The sequence below is a fragment of the Myodes glareolus genome, chromosome 18 (assembly GCF_982192425.1).
Source record: "Myodes glareolus chromosome 18, mMyoGla1.1, whole genome shotgun sequence".
Taxonomy (NCBI): Eukaryota; Metazoa; Chordata; class Mammalia; order Rodentia; family Cricetidae; genus Myodes; species Myodes glareolus.
This window is the reverse complement of record NC_142043.1, coordinates 67,099,898-67,125,420: the sequence shown is the minus strand read 5'-3', so window position 1 is coordinate 67,125,420 and position 25,523 is coordinate 67,099,898. Positions and strand designations below refer to the sequence as shown.

Here is a 25,523-nt window from a genome sequence, read left to right as displayed (position 1 = left end):
CCCACCTCTGGGGACAACCCGGAGCCTGGAATGTCTATTTAAGCTGCTTCCTGGCACACACTGGAGTCACAGCCTTCCTTCATCCTCTCAGTTTCCGTTGGTTTTAGGTTTGAGGCATTTTGTTCTAACCACTTAAGTCACTCTTGCTTCCAGGCAGCGCTGCATCTTTTTTTTTTTTAATATTTATTGAGCTCTTCATTTTTCTCTGCTCCCTTCCCAGCCTCTCCCCTCCCTCTTCAACCCTCCCCCAATTTACTCACAATTTACTCAGGAGATCTTGTCATTTTCTACTTTCTCCTTCCCATGTAGATTAGATCTATGTAAGTCTCTCTTAGTGTTCTCATTGTTGTCTAAGTTCTCTGGGATTGTGGCTTGTAGGCTGGTTTTCTTTGCTTTATGTTTAGAAACCACCTATGAGTGAGTACATGTGAGTACTTGTCTTTCAGGGTCTGGGTTACCTCACTCAAAATAATGTTTTCTAGCTCCATCCATTTTCCTGCAAAATTCAAGATGTTATTTTTTTTTTCTGCTGTGTAGTACTCCATTATATAAATGTACCACATTTTTCTTATCCATTCTTCAGTCAAGGGACAGTTAGGTTGTTTCCAGGTTCTGGCTTTGACAAACAAAGCTGCTGTGAACATAGTTGAGCACGTGTCCTTGTGGCACGATTGAGCATCCTTTGGATATATACCCAGATTTCTCCTTCTATTTATACTCTCTGCCTGCCAGCTCCACCTATCCTTGTTCCTGCCTTGCTGTTGGCTGTTTAGCTCTGTATTAGGACCATCAGGTGTTTTAGACAGGCAAAGAATCACAGCTTCACAGAGTTAAACAAATGCAACATAAACCAAAAGCAACACACCTTTACATCATTAAACAAATGTACAAATGTTCCACAGCATAAACAAAAGTAACACACCTTAAAATAATATTCTACAACAAGCGAGTTCCAGGACAGCCTAGCAGGACTACATAGAGAGACCCTGTCTCAAAAAGGCAAACAAGCAAAACAAAACAACAAACCCAACTCTGGTGACACAAGGAGGTGAGTGAGGAGACTATCAGATGTGATCTTCATTCCTGAGCCGAGAGTCCCTCAGACATTCTCTCCTGACTTGTTTGAGGGGCGGTACTTTGAGGTCTTACTATGTGCCCACGCTGACCTCGGGTGACAACAGTGAAGTTAGAGGGGTGCACCATCACGCCCAGCTTCCGCATACTGGGGCATGTCTAGACATACACGCCCTGACTCCAGTGTCATCGTCAGCGCCCCAGGCTGTGGAAGGAAAGGTTTGGTATGATTTTGGCAATGATAATTTGCCTTGGATAATTCTAAACAATGGCATCTGAGACACAGTAGGCATCTTTTTAGTGTTTTCTTTCCTTCGCAGTTATTCATCGAGCTAGTTTGTTGAGTGCCCGCTGTGTCCCAGGCACTGTTGTAGATGCTGGGAAACAGCCTAGTTCAAAAAGACAGAGCCTCTGGCTTCCACAGTGTGGGCATTCTAGAAAGCCAGCCTGGAGGGGGAAAGGGAGGTCGATAAGCAGGTTTGCTAGTGTGTTGTTAGTCCGCAGGGGAGGACTAGGGTAAAGGGTGTGGCACTGCTGGGGGCGGCAATATTATTCAGCTACTTTGTTTCTCTCTGTAAAAGAAATTTCAAATTCCATCCTGTGCTCACATGTTACAGAGAGAACCCTGTAACTTAGGTCTCCTTCCCGGTCCCCTCCAGGTCATACTGCTGCCCGCCTTTTCTCATCTATTCCCCGTGGGTTTGGTTTGGTTTGTTGTTTTTCCTTTAGACTGTGTTGGCACCTTTTAAGTACTCGCGCATCATGTTTCTAAGTTGTGGACTATGGTGAAATCTGAATCCTTGAGACTCCTTAGGTTCCATCATGCTTTCCACTGGGTGGGCTCCCCGGGTGAGTTCTGCTGCGTCCCTACCTCAGGAGAAGTTTTCATGAACTTATCACGTGATCAGTGGAGCTGAAACCTAAATTCCAGGGTTCTAAGACAAGGGAAAGGGTTCAGAATTACAAAGACGGTGGTTCAGTGAATGGATCAGGTGTAAAGGCCTCCAAGGTGATCAGTGCAGGTGTAAGAGGCCCTGCCACAAGGAATTTGCCTCGTGTGCCGTTCAGTCTCCCCACAGGAACCTGGTGCATCTTACATGTGTCCCCCAGGAGCCTAGTACATCTTACATGTGTCCCACAGGAGCCTGGTACATCTTACATGTGTCCCCCAGGAGCCTGGTGCATCTTACAGGCATCCCCCTAGGAGCCTAGTACATCTTATATGTGTGCCACTGGAGCATGGTGTGTCTTATATGTATACCACAGGAGCATGGTGTGTTTGACATGTGTCCCTCCAGGAGCCTGGTACATCTTACATGCACCCCCCCCAAGAGCCCTATACATCTTGCATGTATCTCCAAGGAGCCCGGTGCATCTTTTTTTGTTGTTGTTTTTTTTGTTGTTGTTGTTGTTTTCGAGACAGGGTTTCTCTGTGACTTTGGAGCCTGTCCTGGAACTAGCTCTTGTAGACCAGGCTGGTCTCGAACTCACAAAGATCCACCTGTCTCTGACTCCCGAGTGCTGGGATTAAAGGCGTGGGCCACCACCGCCCGGCGAGTCCGGTGCATCTTACATGTGTCCCCTGGAGCATGATACATTTTGTATACGTACCCCTAGGAGGCTGGTACATGAGTTGCAAATTTCACCACAGCCAGTTACAGAATGAAATATAGGGACTTCAGTTTCCTCTCTGGCCTTGGGTGGAGTTTGTAGGTCAGTATAGCAGGAGCTTCCGAGGCACTAGATATGAAGGCAGAAGATGATGCCTCAGACAAGTTTAAGTGGTTAACATTGCAGCTAAATGATTCCTTGGCCAGATAGTGGCGGGGGGGGGGGCAAGCCTTTATTTTGTACAACTCCAGGAAAGCCGTTCCTGGAGCTCATTTTGGCTTCCTTGGGCCTCTGCAGCCCTCAGGCAGCACGGAGGCACCCCACCCCGGGAAGGAGGTGCATTGTAGTCTAAGGTCGTAGCTCCAGACTTGTATCAAGCTGCTCTTCCAGGTCAGGGTTCCTCTGTCGCTGTTTTTGTGTCTTCCCCGGTGTTCTCTTTCTGTGCCACCGAGTAAGTGGGTGAGAAGGAAGCCTGGGCCTGTGCTGCTAAGTGGCTCTTCTGTGTCTCACAAGCTCTAATGACCCAGTGTCTGGCACCACGGGGCCCACCTGTCCATAGCTGTAGGCAGCCTGTTTGTCTGTCTGGACAGGTGGGAAACTGTCTGAGCTCAGTAGGGGCTGACAAATGACAGTTTGCCTGGCAATCTGTTCCTGGCTGGCCTGATTTAAACAGCTAAGAAGCCATTGTAAGCCCCAAGAGTTGTGTGCTTTGTACAAATGTTCTGGTTTCTTCCCATTTTCTTCTTTCTTTGGGGTTTCTTTGGGTAGTGGGGGAAGGGTGTTAAGACAGAGAGTGTCACTCACAGATGGGGCTGGTCTGGAGCTCTTGGTGAGCTTCCTGGGTTGAAGGTCACAGGCATGCACCCCTGTGCCCACCTGCCTTCCACTGCAGGAGGCCTTGACTCAGCAGAATGTGCTCCAGCCCAATGAGGCCTTGTCTGTTGGGCAAGGACAGGCCTAGAGTCTCAGCTGGGAACTGTTCTCCATGCTGGCACCAACGCTTTCCTGGGAGAGTTTCTCTCCAGCCACCAGCCCTGCCCACCACGCGGCTCAGTGGACAGTAGAGAACGCTGAAACCCAGTGGCCGTGACTGAGGCGAGCATCTTGTCTTCACATTGCTGCTCAGCTTTGAGCTGCCCAACCCTGAGTCTCAGGCTGTTTCTGCGCCTCTGGAGGGCTTTTGTGTCTTAACCAGCCCCCTCCTGCCCAACTGGCTGTGGAAATCAGGCAGAGCCAACTCTGAAAGTGGAATGTTTATACCCTGGGGATTTTTTTTTTAAGTTAATACCAGCCATTGACCAGAAATAAATGTTTGTTTGGTTTTTTTCCTCAGTAATAGGTCTTGCTATGTGAGCCAGGTTGACCTTGAATGTTCTGCCCTCCATCCTCAACTCCTGGTTGATGGGATTGCAAGTACAGACCAGCCATGTGGCTGCAAATTCAGAAGTACTTAGTGAGGAACAGGGAGCGAGGAGTGAGTCTCCCCCACCTTCTTACACCCTCAGTTCCTCTCCCTAGTCGCTAGTATCCTCATCCTTCACTTGTTGGAGCATCACCAACATAGCAAACATTGTTCTCTTTAAGACAATACCATGTGTATGTGCTGCGCGAATCCTTTTTTGTCTGATAATAGCTTTTTAGATGACTAACCAAGAGCATGCAGAGCTTAGTCCTAGACCCCGTGGCACACACACACTGTTGTCCACTGCAGAAGGTTCCTGTTGGTGGACTGGCAACTGTATGGCGCTCTTGCTGATTAAGAAGAGTACTGGGGCAATGGCGGATCCTTGTGTGGTCATTTCCAGAAACCGAATGGCTGGCTTTCTGTCAAACTTGCTCTCCCACTCAGAACACACAGGAAAAGCTGCTTTTCTGTGCTCCCTAGCATGGGGTAATCAACAAGTAACACATCCAGCACTTTGCTTAGCAGATTGGAGTAGTTCTTTTTTTTTAAAGGCAAATGTGTAGCCTAGACTGTCTATGGACTTAAGTTTCCCTTTCTCCACCTCTCCAGTGCTGGAATTACAGGCATGCGCCACTGCTCATAGCCCAACTATGCTATCTTGGTAAAGCTTTCCAATATGTCTCGTTACGAATGAGGTTGACATTTCTTCCATTTGCTTAAAATCTGTTTAAAAACAACAGCAGCAGAAACTCTAGCCAGCTGTGGTGTAGCATGAATCTCAGTCCTCGGGTGGAAGTATGAAGATGAGAAGTTCAGGGTCATCCTCAGCTACAAAGTAAGTTCTGGCTAGCCTGTGCTAGATGAGTCCCTAGCTCAGAAACAAAAGATAAAATCAGAGAGCCGTTTCCTTTCTCTTTCCTTGATGTTGAAGTGTTCTTCTTACCGACTGTAGAAGCTCCGTGTGTCTGAAGGGATTGGTCCTTCACCAACTCGACAGCTGCTTTTTGGGTTTGTTTCTCCTGCTGACGACCGGACCCAGGACACTGCATGCTGGGAAGTGCTCCATTGCTGAGCTGAGCTCTTGATGCTTGCACCTCATTCTTTAAAAAAAAAAAATGCAAGGAATTTTAAATTTTGTTTTGTTTTGATTGTTTTTCGAGACAGGGTTTCTCTGTGTAGTCCTGGCTGTCCTGGAACTCGCTCTGTAGACCAGGCTGGCCTCAAACTCAGAGATCTGCCTGCCTCTGCCTCCCAAGTGCTAGGGTTAAAGGCCTGAGCCATTTTAAAGTGATCTTTAAGATGTTATCTTAATTACTTGCATATGGGGGCGGGATGTACATGTGAATGAAGGCACCTGCAGAGGCCAGGAAAGGACCTCAGTTCCACTGGGAGTTGGAGTTACAAGTGGTTTGAACCACCTGACAGGGGAGCTAGGAGCAGAGCTCCGCCCTCTGCCCTCCAGCTCTCCAGCTGTCTTAGCTGCCCTCTCTAGCCCCAGAAATGAACACCCTTCTAAAGTACCTGCTTTTCCTCAGTGACCTCCGCCTTGTGTCTTTGGTTAAAAAGATCTTCCCCAAAAGAGCGCTGTTTTCCCTCTGAACTTACGGCTTTGCTTTTCAGCCGTGATTTCTTCTGGGGTTTCTGTTTTGTTGCCAAGCCCTCTGTCTGTCTGTAGCAGTGATCTGTCTGATCTAGTCCACAGTGTTGAGCTCTCTGTCTGTCTGTAGCAGTGATCTGATCTAGTCCACAGTGTAGTTTGGGTTTTGAGAGGAAGAGCTGAAAGACCTGGCCTGTGACCTTGCATTGATAAATGGAGGAGGAGGTGCCTTGTAGCACAATTGATTTTAGAACTCAAATTTTTTTGGATTATTATTGTTTCAATCATTAGAATAACAGCCCTGGCTGTCCTAGAACTCGCTTAGTAGACCAGGCTGGCCTCGAACTCAGAGATCCACCTGCCTCTGCCGCCTGAGTGCTAAGATTAAAGGTGTGTGCCACCACTACCTAGCCACTACTGTTTGATGTAGAGGCTTCCACTGAACTTGGAGCTGATTGTCTAGACTGGTTAGCCAGCAATCTCTGAGGGTCCTCCTGTCTCCCCTGCCCCTCCCTCCCGGCATTAGGGTTGTTGATACATGCCATGGCATCTGACCTTCTATCTGGCTGCTGGGCCTCTGAGTTCAAGTTCTTAGGCTTGTGCAGCAGGCATCTTACCCAGTGAGCTGCCTCCCAGTCCCAGTTCCCCACAGTTATCGAAAGCCTGCTGCATACCTAGCATTGCTTATGAGTTGGTCATGCAAATGAAAATATGAACATGATAAACACCCAGCTTTGGCTAAGCCTGGTGACCCAGGCCTGTAATCCCAGCTCAGGAGGCTGAGGCAAGAGGATCACAAACTCAAGGCCTGACTGGACTGCAGAGTTAAAAAGGCCAGATGCTATCTTGAGACAAAATAAAATAAAACAATGGGCTGAGTCTATAGCTCAGTGGTATAGAGTGCTTGCCTAGCATACCTGAGCCCCTTGGTTCTATGCCTACTGCTGTTTAGAACAACAAAATAAAAGACAACCCACTTCTGAGGCACTTAAATGTCTAAAGGGAGACTGATGTTAAGCCAGTTCAAACTGGTAAGATTATCACAAATGAAATAAATGCTCTTGAAGAGAGACTTGGGAGGTGGAGTGCTAGACCCTGACAACCTGACAAGCTGCCGAGACCTTGAAAGAAACAGTCAAGAAAGCAGAGGGCTCACGTCGCTGGCATACATGATACCAGGGGCATCACTTGGATGAGTGTTCTCAGTGGAGTATGAGCCCTGGTCGGGCCCTGGTCCCTGCAGGGAAAGCTTTTCTTGCTAACTTCTCTGGAGGGTCGAGCCTGTCTGGCTCTTTCACTCTGGACAAGATCTGCTCTTTCTTCTGGTGAGCCTTGAGCCTTGATCTGGCCTTGAGGGTGGAAATCGAGGCTGTTGGTCCTCCTGCAGTGAGGGCCTGAAGTCTCTCCTGCCCTGGGCTATGCCCCTGGGTGGGCCTGGGCAGGCTGCTGCTGCCCACCAGAGAACGCTACTAAGGCTGACAGAGTCACCGACACCCACAGTTCCTTTGGTCTGAAAAAGATATATACTGAGCCCCTCCTGCCTGGTTTACAGCTGCATACTGAAGGGGTGAGAACAGCCCCTTGCCATGACCTTCAGGTTTACTCTTGGCCTGGGGAGGAGTCTTCCTGGTAGTTCCTGCTGGATCTCTTGCTGTTTAACTGTTCTTTACCACTCGCCTTGGCTTTTCCTTTTCCAAGGAGAAAGTGCTGCCTGTGTTGTGTTTCACGGAGGGCAGTTCGCTGCGGAGTGTGGACCAGCTATGGAGTGGGGCCTTGTTTGACTCCACCATGGTTAGTCATTTTTTCTCCCTGGAGTCAAACCTGAGGCACACTCGTGCCTCCAGCCCCACCCAGCATGTTTCTCAGGGACGTACGAGTGGCATGAGGTGAGCAGGGTGCATGAAGGCCACTTAGTGACTTGGGCCAGAGAGTATGAAGCAAGAAAATGACAACAGTCCTGGGCCAGACCCAAGCCTGTGGGGCGTTCTCTGCGTTTGTGAGCATGTGTGCGCCAGCCAAGTCTGGGCTGTGCTTAGTTTAGACCATATTTTTTTTTATTGTTCTAATTAAAATACATTTCCAAGCTGGGCAGTGGCACAAGCTTTTAATCCCAGCTCTGGGAGACAGAGGTATATGGATCTCTGAGTTCAAATCCAATCTGGTCTATGTAGCGAGTTCTAAGACAGAGCTACACAGTGAGACCTTGTCTTGAAAATTTAAAAAAAAGAAAAAAAAAGAAAAAAGAAGGAAGGAAGGAAGGAAGGAAGGAAGGAAGGAAGATGACTTGAGTCAGTGTCTTGGCATCGTTTGAGAAATTATATGTAATAAGGTAATTAAATGTCTTCAGCATTGATCTAGAAAAGGAAATGAAGCATTACTAATCCGAGCTGAGATTGTCTGGAGACTAACAAAGCCACAAAACTGCGTCCAAGTAGAGCAGTGGTTGACAGGTGCGACAGCAGGGCCACAGAAGCTTAGCTGTGATCGTGAACCTGGCATCCCCAGCTAAAGCACAGATGCTGAGACTTAGGCTGGTATTTTAAAACATAAACAAGCAGCTCAGCTGACACCGGTGCCATGAACCCGAGGGACTCGTTGCCATGTGAGGAGCAGAACAGGTTGGCTTAGGAACAGGCTCTCCCTGAGTAACAGGCCAGCGGCACTGGCTGGCCTCCCTGAGCCCTGTTCTCAACCTCACTGCCAGCGCTGACCAGGCTGGCTGGCACCGAGCCCTTTGCTTTATCAACAGGTATTTATGGCGCCCACTGTTTCAGGCTGTGCGGGGTGCCTTGGGCAGGGGGGTGGAGCTGAAGGACACAGCGCTCTAGGCTTGTAGCCTGCAGGGCCATTCCTGACGCCACAGGAAGAGCTTTGAGAGCAGAGCTTATGCTGAGGCAGGGGCTAGGACTCAAGCAAGCCCCAGTGGTTTCCCTGTTGACTTACATTTTGTGTGTTAGGACAAGAATAGCTTTCTGGGTTTCTTCTCTAAGGCTGGAGCCTGTCGGAAAAGGGCGGAACTCATGTTGGCCCACCGGAAGAACTCTGCTTCCACCCTTTCAGCCCTAATGCCTCAGCGACGTTAGGTCTTAGAGTGGGTGTCTGTTAGGACACCCTAACAGGTGTGTTAGGTCTTCCCTCCCTGCAGCCTGGCTGCTCAGTACCAGGACTCCCCAGGCCTGTCAATACAGAACCACGCACAGTTCTGCTGTCTTCCGTGGGTTTCACTCCCGATAAAACAAGAAAAGACAAGAATATTCCCTGTGTATTTCCCATGGGGCCTGCAAGGTCAGACTGGGTGGCTTCCTACACAGCACCAGCGCTCCCTGAGCAGAGTGACTGGATGCCCTTCACAGGTGGCTGCTCCACCTCCCTGCTCTGCCTGCTTTGCATTCCAAGCAGAAGGGCTCTTTAAAGCCCAGCAGAGGTTACCACAGCATCTTCAGTTGTGGTGTGAGCCTGGCTTCCTTCAGCGGTGCTGTGATTAACTGTCATAATATACCAGGGGAGTGCGGGTTAAGAGTGTGAGCTCATGCTGGGCCTCTGCATTTTCAGTTGCCACTGGGTGTCGTACTATCTCACCTTGGCAACACCTTTAATTGGCATTCATTGAACCGTGTTGGACTCCAACCACCCAGGAAGGTCCCTGGGCCCAGACACTGGCAGTCCTTGGCCGTCCTTGGACTGCCCGCCATCGTGGTTGGTGTTGCAGCAGGCAGCGTGTTTCTGCAGCTTTGCTTTGTGCAGCACCAGAGCCAGATGGCCTTAAACATGAGCAACCGAGGCTCACACAGGAGGTGACCTCAGTCTCACCTGACCTTTGACACAGCCCAAGTCTCTGTTGCTTAGCAACATCCTGGCACAGGCGGGGCACTTGTTGAGTCCCCGAGTAAGCCCAGGCCTCCTGGCATCTGTCTGAGTAGTAGAGTTAATTTTTACTTTTTTTTTGGTGTAAGCTATCATTGTACCAACCCAGTGTGAGTGTACTGGATGAGATAGTGCCACCTGTTCCTCTGCCACCTGGTGATGTCACCAGTGCCGACCTTCCCTAAGTTCTCCCTTGTCTGTGCCCCTCTAGAATGTGTCTCAGAAGTGTCGTCGGCCAGCGCGACAGCGCCACAGAAGAGCCGAGGGAGCTGCTCTTGCTGCTTCTCAACCTTCATAATTAGAAACCTGGGTTGCAAGTGGTCTGGCTCCCAGAGTGCCCTGGGACCCGAGCATGGTAGTCAAATGAAATCTAGTGCGGATTTTGGCTCACATATCCGATAGGTGTGGTTACTGTGCCAGTGGTAACTCGGCAGATGAAAGTCATTCATACGTGTGGCTGTCGCATTCACATTATGGACATACATCCTTCCACCCTACCCAGGCTTTTGGGTGGCTGCTGGCCGCCTTGCTGCTGTTGTGGATTTTCTCCACTCCTCATTTTTACTCACTGTGTTTAGCTTTTGGCCCTCATTGCCCTGTGAGCACCTATCTTAGGTTGAGTTCCAAAAGCAGGAATTAAATCCAAACTGCTTATTTGGAGGTGACCCCAGGGAGCGCTGATTGGAGCTGAGGAGGGGGCAGTGACTTCCTGGGCAGCAGGACACCGACCTCCTTAGACTCTGCAGGTAGAGCGAGGGTTAAGAGTTACAATGTGCCTGCAGTGGTGGTGCACGCCTTTAATCCCAGCACTCGGGAGGCAGAGGCAGGTGGATCTCTGTGAGTTCAAGACCAACCTGGTCTACAGAGTGAGTTCCAGGACTGACTCCATAGCTACTGAGAAACCCTGTCCTGAAAACAAAAAACAACAACAACAAAAATTGCAATGTGAGCTGCTCCCCTCAGGGGAGGTGGGACTAATGCTTATGGTGACCCCTCCCAGGGGCTGCAGGAACCTCCAAGTTACACCTGCTGAGTGCCAGCTGGGTGTGGGTAACCTCTCAGCAACCTGCTCCCCCACTCCTCTGCTGCCCTGTGTGCTGCCCCTTGTGTCTTAGAGAACCGCCATTGCCCTCCTAACAGAGGAGGGCTTGCTCCAGTCTGGGGCTGCATGGTGGCAGGGTATTGTGAGGACAGACTAGCCCTCGGGGTCAGCCAGGGAGAGCAGGGTTCGGTGATTTAAAAAAAAAAAAAAAAAACCCAAAACTGAGTAGTGAAGACAGCTGACCTCAAGCCCTTTTCTCAGGGGAGAGCGGTAAAGGAGGGGAGAGGCCATTTTCTCAAGAGAGAGCCATAAAGGAGGGGAGAGGCTCTGGTGGCAGAGTGGGAAGCAGAACAGGTATGTGGATGCTCATTTCCTTAGCCCCAGCCCAAACTCCTGTCCACAGTGGGAAGGAAGGGAGCCTGTGCCAGCCTCCCTTGGGGTGGGTGTCCTGGCACCTTGCGTGTCTGCCAGGCTGGTGAGGATGGAGACTGCCTGCCTCCCCAGTCAGCGGCCACAGGAGAGAAGAACTAAGGCCAGAGGGCCAGGGGTGTATCAGCACTGGTTCTGCTCTGTCTGTCCTTCCCAGTGTTTGGCTCAGCTGACCTTTCTTCTATTGGGGAAAAAAAGGCATGGTTAATTTAACATTCTTTTTCTTCACCCAAATGCTTTATTTTAGAATAGTTGTGTATTCACAAGCAGTTACAGGAATGGTTCCAGGTGGTCCTTTGGTGCCATTCCCTAGTTTCTGCCTGTGGGCAGTGCTCCATAACTGACAGAGACAGCCCTACGGTGCCACGGCAGCGTCCTGCACTGAGCACTGGGTCACCACAGAGATTTCCCTCATCTGACCCCAGGTCTGTACTTCATTCCTGTGTGCTGAGAAAAGTTGATAGCCTTAACATTCCATTCCTCCCCTTAAGTGGAGACACAGCTTGGTCTTGGCCAAATACAAGGTCATTGCCCCATGTCTCCCAGGTGAACTGGGACACAAGGTGGCCTGGCTGGAGGCTGCCTTGTCAGAGAGGCAGGTGTGTGCTTCTGCTTTGTGGTGTGGGGAGAGAATGAGGATGCGCAGTGGCCCTCGTCTTTGTGCTTCTGTGGATATTCAGGTGTGGTAGAGTCAGTGTCGGCTCTGAGGGAGTCTGGAGTCCCATGTGCAGCCCCTCACGACAGTTCTCCCAGCTTATAGACACCACACTCCTGTGTATGGCAAAGACCTCAGTGCCACACACTTTCTTCACTTCCACCATCTGAATTGGAGGGACACCATTCAGGGTACCTTCACCAAGTACCCCATAACTCCCACTTCCTATCACAGTCAGTGGGCTTTAGCAGAGGGCAGAAAGCAGGACATAGCCAGTGCAATGCCTGGTGCCGTTACTTCTAAGTCATCGAGCATCTTAGGGTCTCTGCACTGATTGACCTAGAGACTCAAAGAGGTCCCTGCTCCTCCTCTGTCCTCACCCTCCTGTCCTGCCTGCCCACTGACATGTCGGAGAGAACCTGCACCAGCTGACCTCATTCCTACTTCTGGGAGCAAATTGGGTAGGATGGGGGAGTCTAGAAGCTTCTTTCTTCACAGTTCTTTGCTGTTTGTTTGGTGTTTCAAAACATGGTTTTTCTGTGTGTAGCCCTACTAATCCTCGAACTAGCTATATAGACCAGACTGGCCTCAAACTCAGAAATCCTGCCTCCTGAGTGCTGGGGTTAAAGGTGTGTGCCACCGTCACTCAGCATGCCTCACGGTTTGATTAGAGCCATCATGTTTGTTCTCAACCCCACAGGAGCATAGTTGAGATTCTGATGTGCACATAGCCTGAGCTCAGAGAGTGAGAAAAGTGAGGCCTTAGGTCGCTCCTTCAGCCTGACACCCCCGCTCTGCAGCAGCTCACTTCCTGATCAGGCAAAGGGGGTGTCTCAGAAGACAAGCTGTACCACAGACAGGAGCTGGGCCCCACCGCCAGGCTCCCCTGGGATCCCAGCAAGCCTCCCCTGCCCAGTCTTTCCCTCTCTCCTGTTGCCCTAGAACTCAGGAAGGAACAAAGCGACCCAGCCATGGTTTCTGCATCTGAAATGAGCACATGATCCACTCTAAGTCTTTATTGATTATTGGAACAAAAGTGGGAAACACAGAAATTGGCAGAAATCCCATAAGTAACCAGAAGTGGGGCTCTTATAAAATTAGGAGAAACACTAAGAGAAACAGTTGCCCTGGGTCTTACTCTCATTAATAAACTGGGTCTTTCTTGGCTCCTCTGGCAGATCTTCTGTTTTTCTGAAGAGCCCAGACACACACAAAGCCCTGCAGGCCCAGCCTTGGCACTGACCCTTATTACAGAGTGACTGGGCTTGGGGTGATGCTGCCATGGGGTCTTCATGCAGACTAACGCTGCAGAGCATCGTCGGCTCATGGGTAGGGCAGCCTTAGGGTCTCCCAGCACAAAGGTATCGGGGTGGCCATGTGGCCATTTCTCTTGCCTTCCCCTGTTCTGTGTTCTGCTTACGTTACGTCCTTTCCAAGAAAATGGTCATTTCATAGTTCCTCCCTGCAGCTCCCTTGACAGTGCACCACATATGGAGTCTCAGAGCCTTTCCAAGCGGTGGGGTCCTATACTAACTCTGTGCTTCCTTGTCAGTGGGGAGCTTACCCCCTCCTGCTGTTGCATGTGGCTCCCCACACACAGAGTGGTCAGTGGAGCTGGCTTTCTATGTGCCCAGTACAGGACTGCATTTCTTCTGGTCTTGGTCCTTCTGTGGCCACTGTTCTCGCCCCAGAGAGATGAGTGTCTGGCCCTAGGTGTGGCTCCAGGAGCACTAGAAACAGGAGTTTGGCTCCTGCAGTCGTAGGACCTCTGTGTTCTGTAGGAACAGTTGTAATCGGAGGCTATGCATTGGTTTCCCTGCCGCCCAGATCCGAATATTGACTCAGAAACTCTATTAACTACAACACTGTTTGGCCAATGGCTCAGGTGTATTTCTAGCTAGCTATTACATCTTAAATTAACCCATTTCTATTAATCTGTGTATCACCACAAGGCCTACTGGAATGGTTCCGGCGTCTTTCTTCTTTGAAGGCTATATGGCATCTCCGTGACTTCTTCTTTTTCCCTGCATTCAGTTTAGTTTTCCTGCCTAGCTCTATTCTGCCCTGCCATAGGCCAAAGCAGCTTCTTTAACAACCAGTGGTAATAAAATATATTCACAGCATACAGAGGGGAATCTCACATCATTTCCCCCTTTCTGTCTAAATAAAAAGGAAGGTTTTAACTTGAACATAGCAAAATTGCATGTAACAAAACTGGTATCAAGTAAGAATTACAGTTACAGTATTTAGTCTATTTGTATCTGGAAAGTTTCATATCTAATTTATCTTTTATCATATCTAAGGAAAGCTATAACTATAACTATCTGTCTTCAACGCCATCAAAGGCTACAGAATGATATAATATTACTAAGTAAACAGGTGCATTGTAAGCAATTTCCAAGTTTCTAGAAATGACAAAGACATCTCGCTGCCTGGACAGTCACCCAAAGTTTTTTTGTAATGTTGGGGCATCCATCTTCAGCCTATCATAGGCCCATAATATCTGGCAGACTTTTCAGTGAAGCAGAAAATTTGGAGATCTGTTTTGCCTTGTTCAAAGTTCATCAGTTGCTTTCTTCTGTGTCCTGCAGAATACCTGGCAGTTTCTTCTGTGAAGCAGGAACCCTGAAGGACCATCTAACTTTGCCACAGTGAAAGCAAATTCCATATGAATGCCATCATCTTCTTTGAAATAAATTGGTGCTGCCAGGAGTAGACATATCTCACTGTCGTGAATAGCCCTATGTTATTCAAACATCTTAAATGCCATATTCTGTAAATCTCGGAAGTGTATGAAGACCACCTATCTGTCTAAAATACACAAGTCTAAAGAAAGTTTATTTCTATCTACATCTAAACCCTTACTACAAGTTTGTTATTTTCATTGTCCTAAACAGTTTGTAATAATAGCTTTCAAAGACTAGAACATTACATTACAAAACGAGTTGCAAAGGTACAATACCTTATAATATGTTGTAACAAAAATAACCTTAAGTTTGTATCAGTATACAAAAATCCATAACAATGTAAAATATTTGAGACTAGTAGTTGCTTTTTAGTCTAAAAGTGATTCAATAATCTACCCTTTTATCCTATCATTCCTATCCCTCCCTATTTTTTTCTTTTCAGAAGGAGCTCCCTTAAACCTCTTTTTCTTAATTTCCTCTCTGATCATGACCAATAACAACTTGCCACTAACCCCCCAAATAATGACAAAATCCATCACTCACTGAACAACCAAAAACCATACACCCCATCTCTCAGGAATGTGACTGTTGTGTTCTTAAAATTACTTTTTGATGTGTTGGGGATGATGGCATCATTAGGGGGCCCTGAGAAAATTGGGATAATGGCCAAGTCCTGGGAGAGCTAGATGTAGCATTTGTTGTCTGTTCTCTGTGTGATGGGAAAGCTCAGGACTTGTCTGAAGGCCTGGCTGGAGTAGTCTGTGCTAACTGCTGGACCATCTTAGCTAACTGCTTTGAAATTGCCCTGAGCAGTTTGTAGTCCAAAGCTGATCTTTGGGTGGTGTTTGCCAGCTTTGTGGTGTTACCACAATCCAGGTAGATTCATTGTTGTTGTAGGGCACTATCATCTTCTTGTAGATTTCAAAGGTCACTGCTAGGAATGGTCATGGTCCACGGGAGAAAACTTAAAACATTTTAAATGTTATATGTAGCAGATCTCTGTGAGGTTAAAGGACTATAATTTGTTAAGTACATCCCAGGTATACAAACTTAGTTCCTAGTTACTTACTTGAGATTCAAGCCTGAAATCATGTACAGGAAGCTAGATGAAGCCTATTTTTGGGATTAGTATTCTATATGACCATTAATATCATGACAGGTTTAAATGTATATAATCTTATAAATTTTGAGATAATATTTATATCTTAATAGAAGTTTTTAAAGATCATAATAAAACCAAAGGCTTATGAGATTAGTGGCAATAGGATAGTCCCTTAATTTTGGTTTTTCTTCTGTCCCATATCAGGTGGCTCTTCTGGCATGAGACAGATTTTGGATTTTCTTTTAACAAACATGGTTGGGTTTAGAGAAGGGAAGCCACACTACAACTCGAGTCAGCTTTACTCTTTAATTGGACCCGGGACTACAAAAAGACCATTTGCCTTATACGTCTGTGGAGAAACAAGCATCTGGGAAGATTTATGAGGATTTGTCCTGTTGGATTTGTGCTGTTCCATCAGGTCAATTGCTTGCGCTCTCTCTCTCTCTCTCTCTCTCTCTCTCTCTCTCTCTCTCTCTCTCTCTCTCGGATTCATCCTCCTCCTTCAGATGTCTCATCTGTCCAGTGGTCTGCAGACTCCTTAGTTGGATGTTTCTTCTGGAGACACCTGCCCCCATCTTAACTTTGGGGAGTTTCCTTTCCTTTTTTTGGCAGAAATATCTTTGTTAAGGCAGAATGTTTTCTGATAACATAAAAAAGTATTATCATTAATAGTTTTTTTTACCTGATCAAATGAAAGGCATTTGTTAGTCTCACAAGTTAGTTTAGATTGAATGGTCATGCTCTTTGATGACCTGTCATTTCTTCTAATCAATAGGTCTCTCCTGTTTGACTCTAATCTTTATCAATCTTGATGGTATCCACCGCTTTTCTTCTCCTGTAGAAACAAAAGCAAAACCTCTTCCCCAGCCTAATATATATTCTGATTTGCATTCTGAGGTCAACACATTGTTAAAGTTTCCCAGCTGATTTAATTTAGCACTTTTTTCTACTGTCCAAAGTCTCTCTGCAGTTGTTGTTCCTTTCTCATTAGCACTTAAATTTCTTTTTCCTTTTCTTTTTTTTCGGGGGGGGGCGGGGTTTGAGATAGGGTTTCTCTGTATCTTTGATGCCTGTCCTGGAACTAGCTCTTGTAGACCAGGCTGGCCTTGAACTCACAGAGATCTGCCTGCCTCTGCCTCCTAAGTGCTGGGATTAAAGGTGTGCACCACCACCCAACTAGCATTTAAAAATTTTAAAGTTAATAAAACATTGTGTAATCCATCTCTGGGGGTCTTTATTACCCCTTACTGTTATTAAGTATTTCTTTTAAAGTGCTATTGGATCTTTCTATAGCTGCTTGTCCTGGAGGATTGTATAGTATACCTGTAATATGCTTTATGTTGTAATTTGTAAAAAGCTTCCATTTTCTTAGAGACATTTGCTGGAGCATTATCTATCATAATTTGTATAGGTATCCCCTTGATGTCTAGTAAATGTGTAATTACAGAATCAACCTTTTCAGAATTTAAAGCAGTTGCCCATTTCAACCCTGAATAGGTATCTATGGTATGGTGCACACACTTTAATTTTCCAAATTCTGCAAAAATAAAACACATTCTTTTGCCAAATTTTATTTCTTTGGATACCCTTAGGGTTGTTCCCTGCGGGTAGTAGAGTTTGGTTACACGAAGAACAAGTAGGACATTCACGTATAATTTCCTTGGCTTCTTGCCAAGTGATAGAAAACTCTTTAAGTTGTGCTATTAACATGATGTTTATGAAATCCTGACACTTCCAGCACATTTCCTACAAGTTGCTGGTCAATTTCATCATGACTTTGTGCTAATTCTGATTCATTAAGAATAAGTTCAGCGGTTTTGATATGTAAAACAACTCTTTCTGCATATTGAGAGTCAGGAACTGTATTAAGAGATTGAGGGAAATCTAATGATACATAAGAATAACATTTATCCTGATTTGGAACTGAACCATAAGGGCTTGGAGCCTCTTGACTTATTTTCCCTGACTTATAACCTGCCTTTCATGGTTTTCTTGCATCAGTATAGAATGTAGGGGCTCCAGATTTTGGTGTTCCCCATACAATGTGAGGAAGGATCCAATTAGTTCTTTTTAAACTTAAATTTTTTGCTTTGGGGATATTTCTTGATAATCTCACGTAAGAAGTTGCTGCAAGCTCTTTGCCAGTGTTCATTTTCTGCCCATTGTGAGGCGACTGCAGCAGTAGTAAAAGTACCACAATTTCCACGGAGTCCCTTTCTCTTCGTTGACAAAGTCTCAGTTGTCTTTTCAGAATTTTCAGAAACCTCTATATAAGTCTTTAATTTTTTTTACTGTTTATGTGCTAAAAATACCCATTCTAAGATACTATCTTCTCTCTGCATAAGAATTCCTTATAAGGAGAATGAATAGTAGGTAAACTAACTAGGATACAGTCAAGCTCTGGATCCAAGTAATCCACATGGTCATCCTATAATTCTTTTCCTGCCAGAGCCAATTCTGTTTCAGCCTCAGCTGATCATTTTCTTGGACTATTTAAGTCCTTATCTTTTAAGATTTGAAATAAATTACTTAGCTCTTGAGTAGTTAATCCAAGTATGGGCCATAGCCAGTTGATATTTCCCAGCAATTTTTGAAAGTCATTAAGAGTTCATAATTGATAACCTCTGATTTGTACTGATTTTTCTGGTTGAATTTTCTGTAAACCTATCTTCTATCCTAGGTAATTAATAGACTATCTTCTATCCTAGGTAATTAATAGAATTTTCTCTTTCTATTTTTTTCAAGAGCAAAATTCTCTTTAATTCATCAGATATTTTTTTCTAAGGTTATCTGTGTCTGAATTAGATAGTAAGATATCCATATAATGGTAAATTATAGATTGAGGAAACTATTTACAAAATATTTCTCATGGCTGTTGTACAAAATATTGACACAAGGTGGGGCTGTTTAGCATTCCTTATGGAAGAATTTTTCAGTGGTACCTTTTAACAGGCTGGGAATGATTAAAAGTAGGCAATGTGAAGGCAAATTTTTCTCTATCCTGTTCTTGTAAAGGTGTAGTAAAAATGCAGTCTTTTAATTCAATTACTGTAATAGACCATCCTTTAGGTAATAAAAAAGGCTAGGGAATTCCAGGCTATAAAGAGCCTATTGGCTGGACCACTTTATTAGTAGCTCTCAGATCTGTTACTATTCCCCATTTTCCAAGGACTGGTCGATTCTTCAGTAAGCTGAGGATTAGCTGCTCCTATACCAGCTGTTCCAGTGCCTGTAATTTTTCTGATGTCAAAGGTCATTGTTCTACCCACACGGGTTTGTCAGTTACCACTTTAAAGGTAGGGTAGTTGGTACCTCTGAAAGGCAGACAGCTGTTACACCCTGTTTATGTGCAACCTCAACAATCTGTGGCTATTCTTGATAACACCTCTTAATATTGCTCTTGGAAGCATTCTTTATTTTATGGTTTGTTTCTGAGATTGGAGAAATGTTAACTTGTGTTTCCCATTACTGTAACAAATCACATCCCCATAAATTCATTGCTGTGTTAGCCACACTCAACCCACCTTGTGCTTTTTTTTTTCTTAACCTGAGAAAAAGTTCCAATTCCTAAAAGCTGAATATTTACCCCCTGAAGAGGCAAATCTGAATGTCAGATTTTGGTGAAATTATGGTTATAGCTGCACCTGTGTTAAGTAATCCTTCAATCACAATGCCATTTGTTAGTATTTTCAGCTTTGGTTTTTGTTTATAGAAGTTTGCCAAAATACTTGTTTTATTGTCTCTCCTGAAGTTTTTGTTTTTCTACTGAGGCTGTTCTGTCCTTGATCACATCCAGGGCAGAGCTGTTTTTAACAAACAGGCACTGAGTCTTTTAATTGCTCTGTGGATGAGTTTCTCCAATTCTGACAGGGAATGATTGAACCAAATTTGATTTGGAGCTTGTGGGAGGCCCCTAAGGTGTTTCCTTGTCTGTCCCTTGTTGATCTGCATTCATTAGTCCAATGCTGGTCTTTGTCACACCTTCTGCCTTTACAAGACTAGAGCCTTCTGTTTGGATTATCTCTAGAAAAATATTGTTTCTAGGAACAGCTTGCCTACAATCCATTTTCAGATGGCATTGCTTACCACAATTAAAGCACTTAACATTTTGATTTTTCTTAAAAATTTAGAAGTCACTTCTGTCAGAGTTAGCATCATACGTTGGAGATCCAATGTCAGCGGTATTTCTAATCCATTCATCTATTGCTCCCCATCTTGCCTTACCACCCTTTCGCATTCTGAATTAGCATTTTCAAAAGCCAGTGATTCAATTAATATTTGTCTGACTTCTGAATCTGGTGCCATTCTATTTACAGCTGAAGCCAATTTTTGCAAAATATCAGTGAAGTCTTCTTTTGGGCCTTGAATAATTTTAGCGAATGACTCAGACTTCTTTCCTGAGTCTTCATCCTGTCCTAAACATTCAAAACTGCTAAATGATACAGGGCCAAGGTGTGGTCATCAAATTCAAACTGTCTTTATAAGTCAGCATTGGCCTTCACCAAGAACTGGTCTTGGGAAATATCAATACCTCTAGCCATATTTCATTGCTCTATTGCCCTAGGTTCCTCTTTCCACTGTGTTCTCCATTGTAACTGAGGACCAATATTGCTGTAGCTAAATCTTTCCAGTCTTGGGGGATAATTGTGTTCTGGGTTGCCCAGGAATTTAACATCTGTTTCACATAGGGTGAATGCATACATATGAAATGACCACTTCCTTGAATCTCCTCAAATCTGGTATTTTTATAGGATTCCATTTAACTTCTGCAAAACCTTGTGGGTGCCTGTTGTCTGTTGTTCTTGCACAGTAGCTGGTAAACTGAGGTTGGGTCTCTGTCCGTGAGCCGCCCCCCTTCAGTCTCATCATGCAGTGCTGCAGTCGGCTCTCGTCTGAATTCTTCTCTATCTGGATTTTTTCCTATTTTCATTAGGTCTTTTAGGGCTTATATCTTATCAGTCAATTTTTCATATTTGGCACACTTATGAAACTACTTTTTTGTTGTTGTTGTTTTGAGACAGGGCTTCTCTGAGCTTTGGAGCCTGTCCTGGCACTCTCTCTTGTAGACCAGACTGGCCTTGAACTCACAGAGATCCACCTGCCTCTGCTGGGATTGAAGGCGTGCGCCACCACTTTTTTAAGAATAAAATCTGAGTTCTCAAAGTGGTAGTAATTCTAACTGGCATTATGTTGGTCCCAGCTAAGTTGGTTATCCCTTCATTTATTTTTTCCGTTTCCAAGCCATCCATGGCGGCACTACAGCGTCCTAACTCCCCGCATTGCAGTATTTCCCGTTCTTAATGTGGGAAAGATTTTTCTTTGGACTACCCAGGTGTCTCACCAAATTGCTGTGCCGTCTATGGTGGCAGGGCTGTGAGGCACTTGAGGCTGGGTAGCGCAGCAGCAACAGCTGAAGAAGCCCAAGCAGATGCCATAGCATAAGCAGCTGTCACACAGCATCAGCCCAGGGTGCAGAGGCGGGCATTGCTCTGGGGATGACTGCAATGGCAGGTTGAAGTGGTGGGTTTGGAAGCAACTGCGGGATCTCATGCCACATGTCGGACGCCAAATGTTTTTATCTAAGTGTTCTTTTTACCAATAAAGTCACGGGAATCAGATATTGGGGTGAAAACCTGCTAGATCAGACAAGTCGAGAAACAACCAGCCGACTTTTTACCTGAAGACCCAGTAAGAGCATTTCTCCTTTTGTTTCAAACCAAAAAGCCTGCAAATCTCTAAATGTCTTCCTTCTCCTTCCTGTCTGTCTCTCTATTTGACTTCCCTTGTCCTTCATATTCTCTATGGCAAACTCTTGTGAACTAGTCACTGGTTCTGCCTCTGATCCAAAGTTAATTTTATTAACGCAATCTTGGGGTTTTACAGTACAAACAAACATCCTACAACAGCGGAGGACATCATGAGCTCATGTTGAAGGATGTTAGCGTCACAGGGTGAAGATGCAGCTGCAGGAATTCTAGATGGGAAGACACCATGTCCTTCAGGGCGAGCCACTATTTGTCCCCTCCTCTTTCCTCGTTAGGGATGCTCCTAGGACTTCTGTGCCTAAGGGGCAGTTAGCGTTTAACCTCATTAAAGGTTCATTTTTCCATTCGTATTTAGTAAGTCAGGGGCCAGGGCCTCGCAGACGTTTCAGCAGCCTGTGAGTGTGTTGGGGCCAAGCCTGTGTATGCAAGTGCTTTGACCTTGCTGTGTGCAGCCGAGAACTCAATGCAGTAACTTTGGGTGTATGGACTAACGAGTGTGTGCAAGTGCCAACCACTCCATTTCACCCTGCTGCCTGCATGGAGGGGTTTTGGCTCCCATGCATGGATTAAACTGAGGTAGGTGATAGCTAGCGGAAAGGCCAGCCAAGCACAAGCCTTGCCCTGACTGTGAAGATTTATTCTGCTACCTCAGGGAAGAGCAGAGACCAGACTGCCCCTGAGAGGCATTGCAGAGTGAAGAGTGGGTGACTACAGAGGAGCAGAGGCCTGCAGACTCTAGCCAGAGACCTCCGGCATCAGCAGGAATGGGGACAGGACACTAGGCACAGATTGGCAGGAGCACCGTCACATCTTCCACCAAAGCCAGGCTTCCCTGCTTTTGCCCTGTTCCTGATCTCGGCTCTTCTCAGCATTCTCAGGCATGGAAACTTTTCTCCAGGATTGCCTTTGGGGAACAAGGATGCCATTTCTGTGGGGCAGAGGCCAGGCTGGGTGTGGGTTAGCTCCTATTCCATAGCTTAACATTTTTCTCTTAGATAACCTTGGGTGTCCTTGAGCTTCTGAATGATCTTTGAATTGCTTTTGCCCCCGTCCTGTGGTCTGCCCGGGTAGAGAGGGCTCCACATGTCAAAGGGCTTAGCCTGATAGCCTGTTTCTGTGCTCCCTGCTTGGGCCCTGGCTCACCGCCTGCCGTGTGTGGATGGAGGCTGGAATTAGAACTCCAGCCGCCTCTGGGCTACCCAGGCTCTGCCGATACCTATGTGCTCTGATGAGTAGCTCAACAAGGCCAGACTGTGGCGGCGTGTACCAAACCAAGGTAGTAATCAGGGAAAGTAAACAGGTCTTCTATAAAGGAGGAGATGCCCACTCCCTCGTGTTCTCCAGTCGGTGGAGAGGCTTGACTTCTAAGAAAAGCATCAAGAGAGGGACTGTGCCCCGGGAGGTGGAACGTGCCTGATGATGGAGGCGCTTGGAAAGAAAGTCAGTGCTGCCCTGTATTTCAGGCCCCAGCTCTGGGGGTGGGTGCTCTTCTACATTGTCCCGTTGCTTAGTGGCAGCTTCTGGCACAGCTGCTTCCGTGGGGTTCTTAGGTTAATTACAAGCCCTGTTGAAGAAGGTCATTATTTTTAAAGGAATACAAACATCAATTTACTTTTTAACTATAGATGTGTGCTCTTTGAAAGGAACCCGGTCTTTCTCTCAGTGTGGCTCTGCTCAGTTTGTGTCCTCTGCCCATCTTTATGACCCACATCCACAGTGCTTCTCTGGCTGGAGCTGACAGTGTGACTTTCTTGTAAATAAAGCCAGCATTGAGCCACTTGTGAAGCAATCTGAGTATAGAATTCTTTCAGAATCTCTCAAACTTTTTTTTTTTACCAACTGTGCTTCATGAAGAACACATTTTCCAATCTTCCCTTTATTGAGTCTATCCACTTGGTTGTTACAGAAACAGCATTTTTACTTGTTTCATTACTTTTGTAACATTTAATTACATCTTCTTCTCTTTTATCTCCCTGTGGGGGTGGGGGATGGGGCTGGAGATCGCATCTACTAGGCACTTACTCTAAAATTAACTATGGTCCTAGTCCTAAATTTCTTTCTTATTTATGTTTTAGACATGGTCCCACGATAGCCCAAGCTGGCCTCGAATTCTAGGCCCTCCTATTCAGCCTCCCAAGCACTGAGGTTACGGGTGTGTTGTACACACACACACACACACACACACACACACACACACTCACACACACACACACACACACACACACACACAGCACACTCTCATTCCCATCAGTAGATGTGACCGCCATTAACAGTTTGGGTGCAGTTCCCAACCATCCTCCCCTGTGGGTACTGGAGAGAAGCCTGTAGGCTGTGAGCCTTGCAGTACCTGTCAGCTGCTGATGGAGGAGATGCTGTGCAGTTAGCTAATCTGCAGGTAGGTGGGATGAAGGTGACCACAGACTTAGGAGCTGCTGCTACCGTCTCTGTTGTCAGTGGCAGGCAGAGGGTTGCTAGTCAAGTACAAGCTCACAGTGGCCACAACTACAGAGCAGACTGCAGCGAATGTGCCTGTCTTGTGACCTGCTGTGCAGCCAACTTTCTCCCGAGTATGGAGAGCGCAGATACAGCAGCCCTCACCTCTACCCTGTTGGAACAGCGCAGGCCTGCACTGTCCCAAAGCTCTTACCAGGAAGGCCCTCCCTCACCGGGACACTTTGTCCTGGATGGAGAAGCCACCACCAGCTGTGTCCAAGAAGCTATTGTTCACGGGGGTTGTGAACGTTTCTGCCCTTTCCGTCAGGTTTAATCTCTAAAGGAATTGGAATTCTGTTTATTTTAGAATGAGATGAATGTAAATTGTGGCAGCCTTTCTAACTACAGTAAATGAGTGAGGAGGGAGGAGTGTCGAACACTTGGCCTGGCATATGCCATTTACAAAGACTATAGATGTGTCCCAGAGCAGGAAGGATGGCATCCAGTCAGGTGGGATACAGAGCAGGAAGCAGATGATGATCCAGCTCCAGCCCACATTTTTTGTTTTTTGTTTTTGTTTGTTTTTCCAGACAGGGTTTCTCTGTGTAATAGTCCTAGCTGTCCTGGAACTCACTCTGTAGACCAGGCTGGCCTTGAACTCACTGAGATCTACCTACCTCTACCTCCCTAGTGCTGGGATTAAAGCCACCACTGCCTGCCTTCCATTAGCTCTAGTTTCTTATTTGCTAACTCTTACATCTTAATTTAACCCATCTCCATCAATCTGTGCATCACCACTAGGTTGTGGCCTACCAGCAAAGTTTCAGCACATCTTTCTCCAGCAGCAGCTCCATGGCTTCTCCCTAAACACTGCCTTCCTTCTCCCAGCTTTCAGTTTTCACATTTTTAAGGATTGGGCTGAGGAAGCCCAGGAAGGCCTAGGCTGAAGCTTCCCAAGACAGTGCAGACAGACCCACCTCTGGAAGAGGAACCGCAGAACCTCATCTTCTAGGGTGATGTATAGTAAGTAGGCTTTCTTGGACTACCAGCCAGAGACCTATTATCATTGATGAAAGCTCAGCCTTACCTTATGCTTTTCCCACCAGCTCTTTTAACTACTTTAACCTGTTTCTCCTCACCTATGTTTTGCCTCGGGGCTTCTTGGTTTTCTTTCATCTGTTTGTCCTTCTTCCTGTTTACTCCATACCTAGCTGACCCTGGCATCTCCCTCTCCTTCCCTCCTTCTCCTCTCGTCTCTGCCCACCAGCCCCACCTATCCCTCTACCGCCTAGCTATTGGCCATTCAGTTTATTAGATTAATCAGCTGCCTTAGGCAGGCAAAGCAACACATCTTTACATCGTTAAGCAAATGCAACATAAACAAATGCCCATCTTTATATGGTTAAAGTGATATTCCACAACAGTGATGTCATCGGGGAATAGCGGACTGGCACCAGGATCCAGGCCTCCCACACTCGGACTGGAAAACGCAGGCTGTTTTCTGCCCATGCTTCATACAACAGCTCAGACCTTCCCAGCAGCCTCTGAAGAGAGAAACTGGGACTGAGAAGGAACTAGCTGGGCATGCTGGTACATGCCGCAAATCCCAGCACTGAGGAAACTTAGGCTTGACGTCGAGGTCAGCTTGGGCTGCATTGTGAGACTTGCTCAGGGGAGCAGGGAGAGGGACGAAGAAAAGTCATCGGCCATAGTAATGATATAGTAAGTGAGGAATTTTCTCATACTTTTTGGGAGTGTGTTAAGGCTCAGAGATGTTGAATGGCTTCTCCAAGATTCTGCTCATGAGTGGAGAGAGGCAGAATTTGAACTTGGGATTTTTATTCTGAAGTCTGCTCTGC

At 46.3% G+C, this 25,523-nt stretch overlaps 1 protein-coding gene and 1 long non-coding RNA gene across 7 annotated transcripts in view; one reads left to right on the top strand and one right to left on the bottom strand.

Moving 5' to 3' along the window:
- The window catches only part of Anks1a (ankyrin repeat and sterile alpha motif domain containing 1A), a 160,948-nt gene that overhangs the window by 100,803 nt on the left and 34,622 nt on the right, over positions 1-25,523 (top strand). The window lies entirely within an intron of this gene.
- On the bottom strand, positions 21,308-23,718 carry LOC146890871 (uncharacterized). The gene is made up of 2 exons (XR_014998385.2): positions 23,579-23,718; positions 21,308-22,795 (listed from the first exon to the last, which is right to left on the bottom strand). It is a non-coding gene; the product is annotated as an uncharacterized LOC146890871 (long non-coding RNA).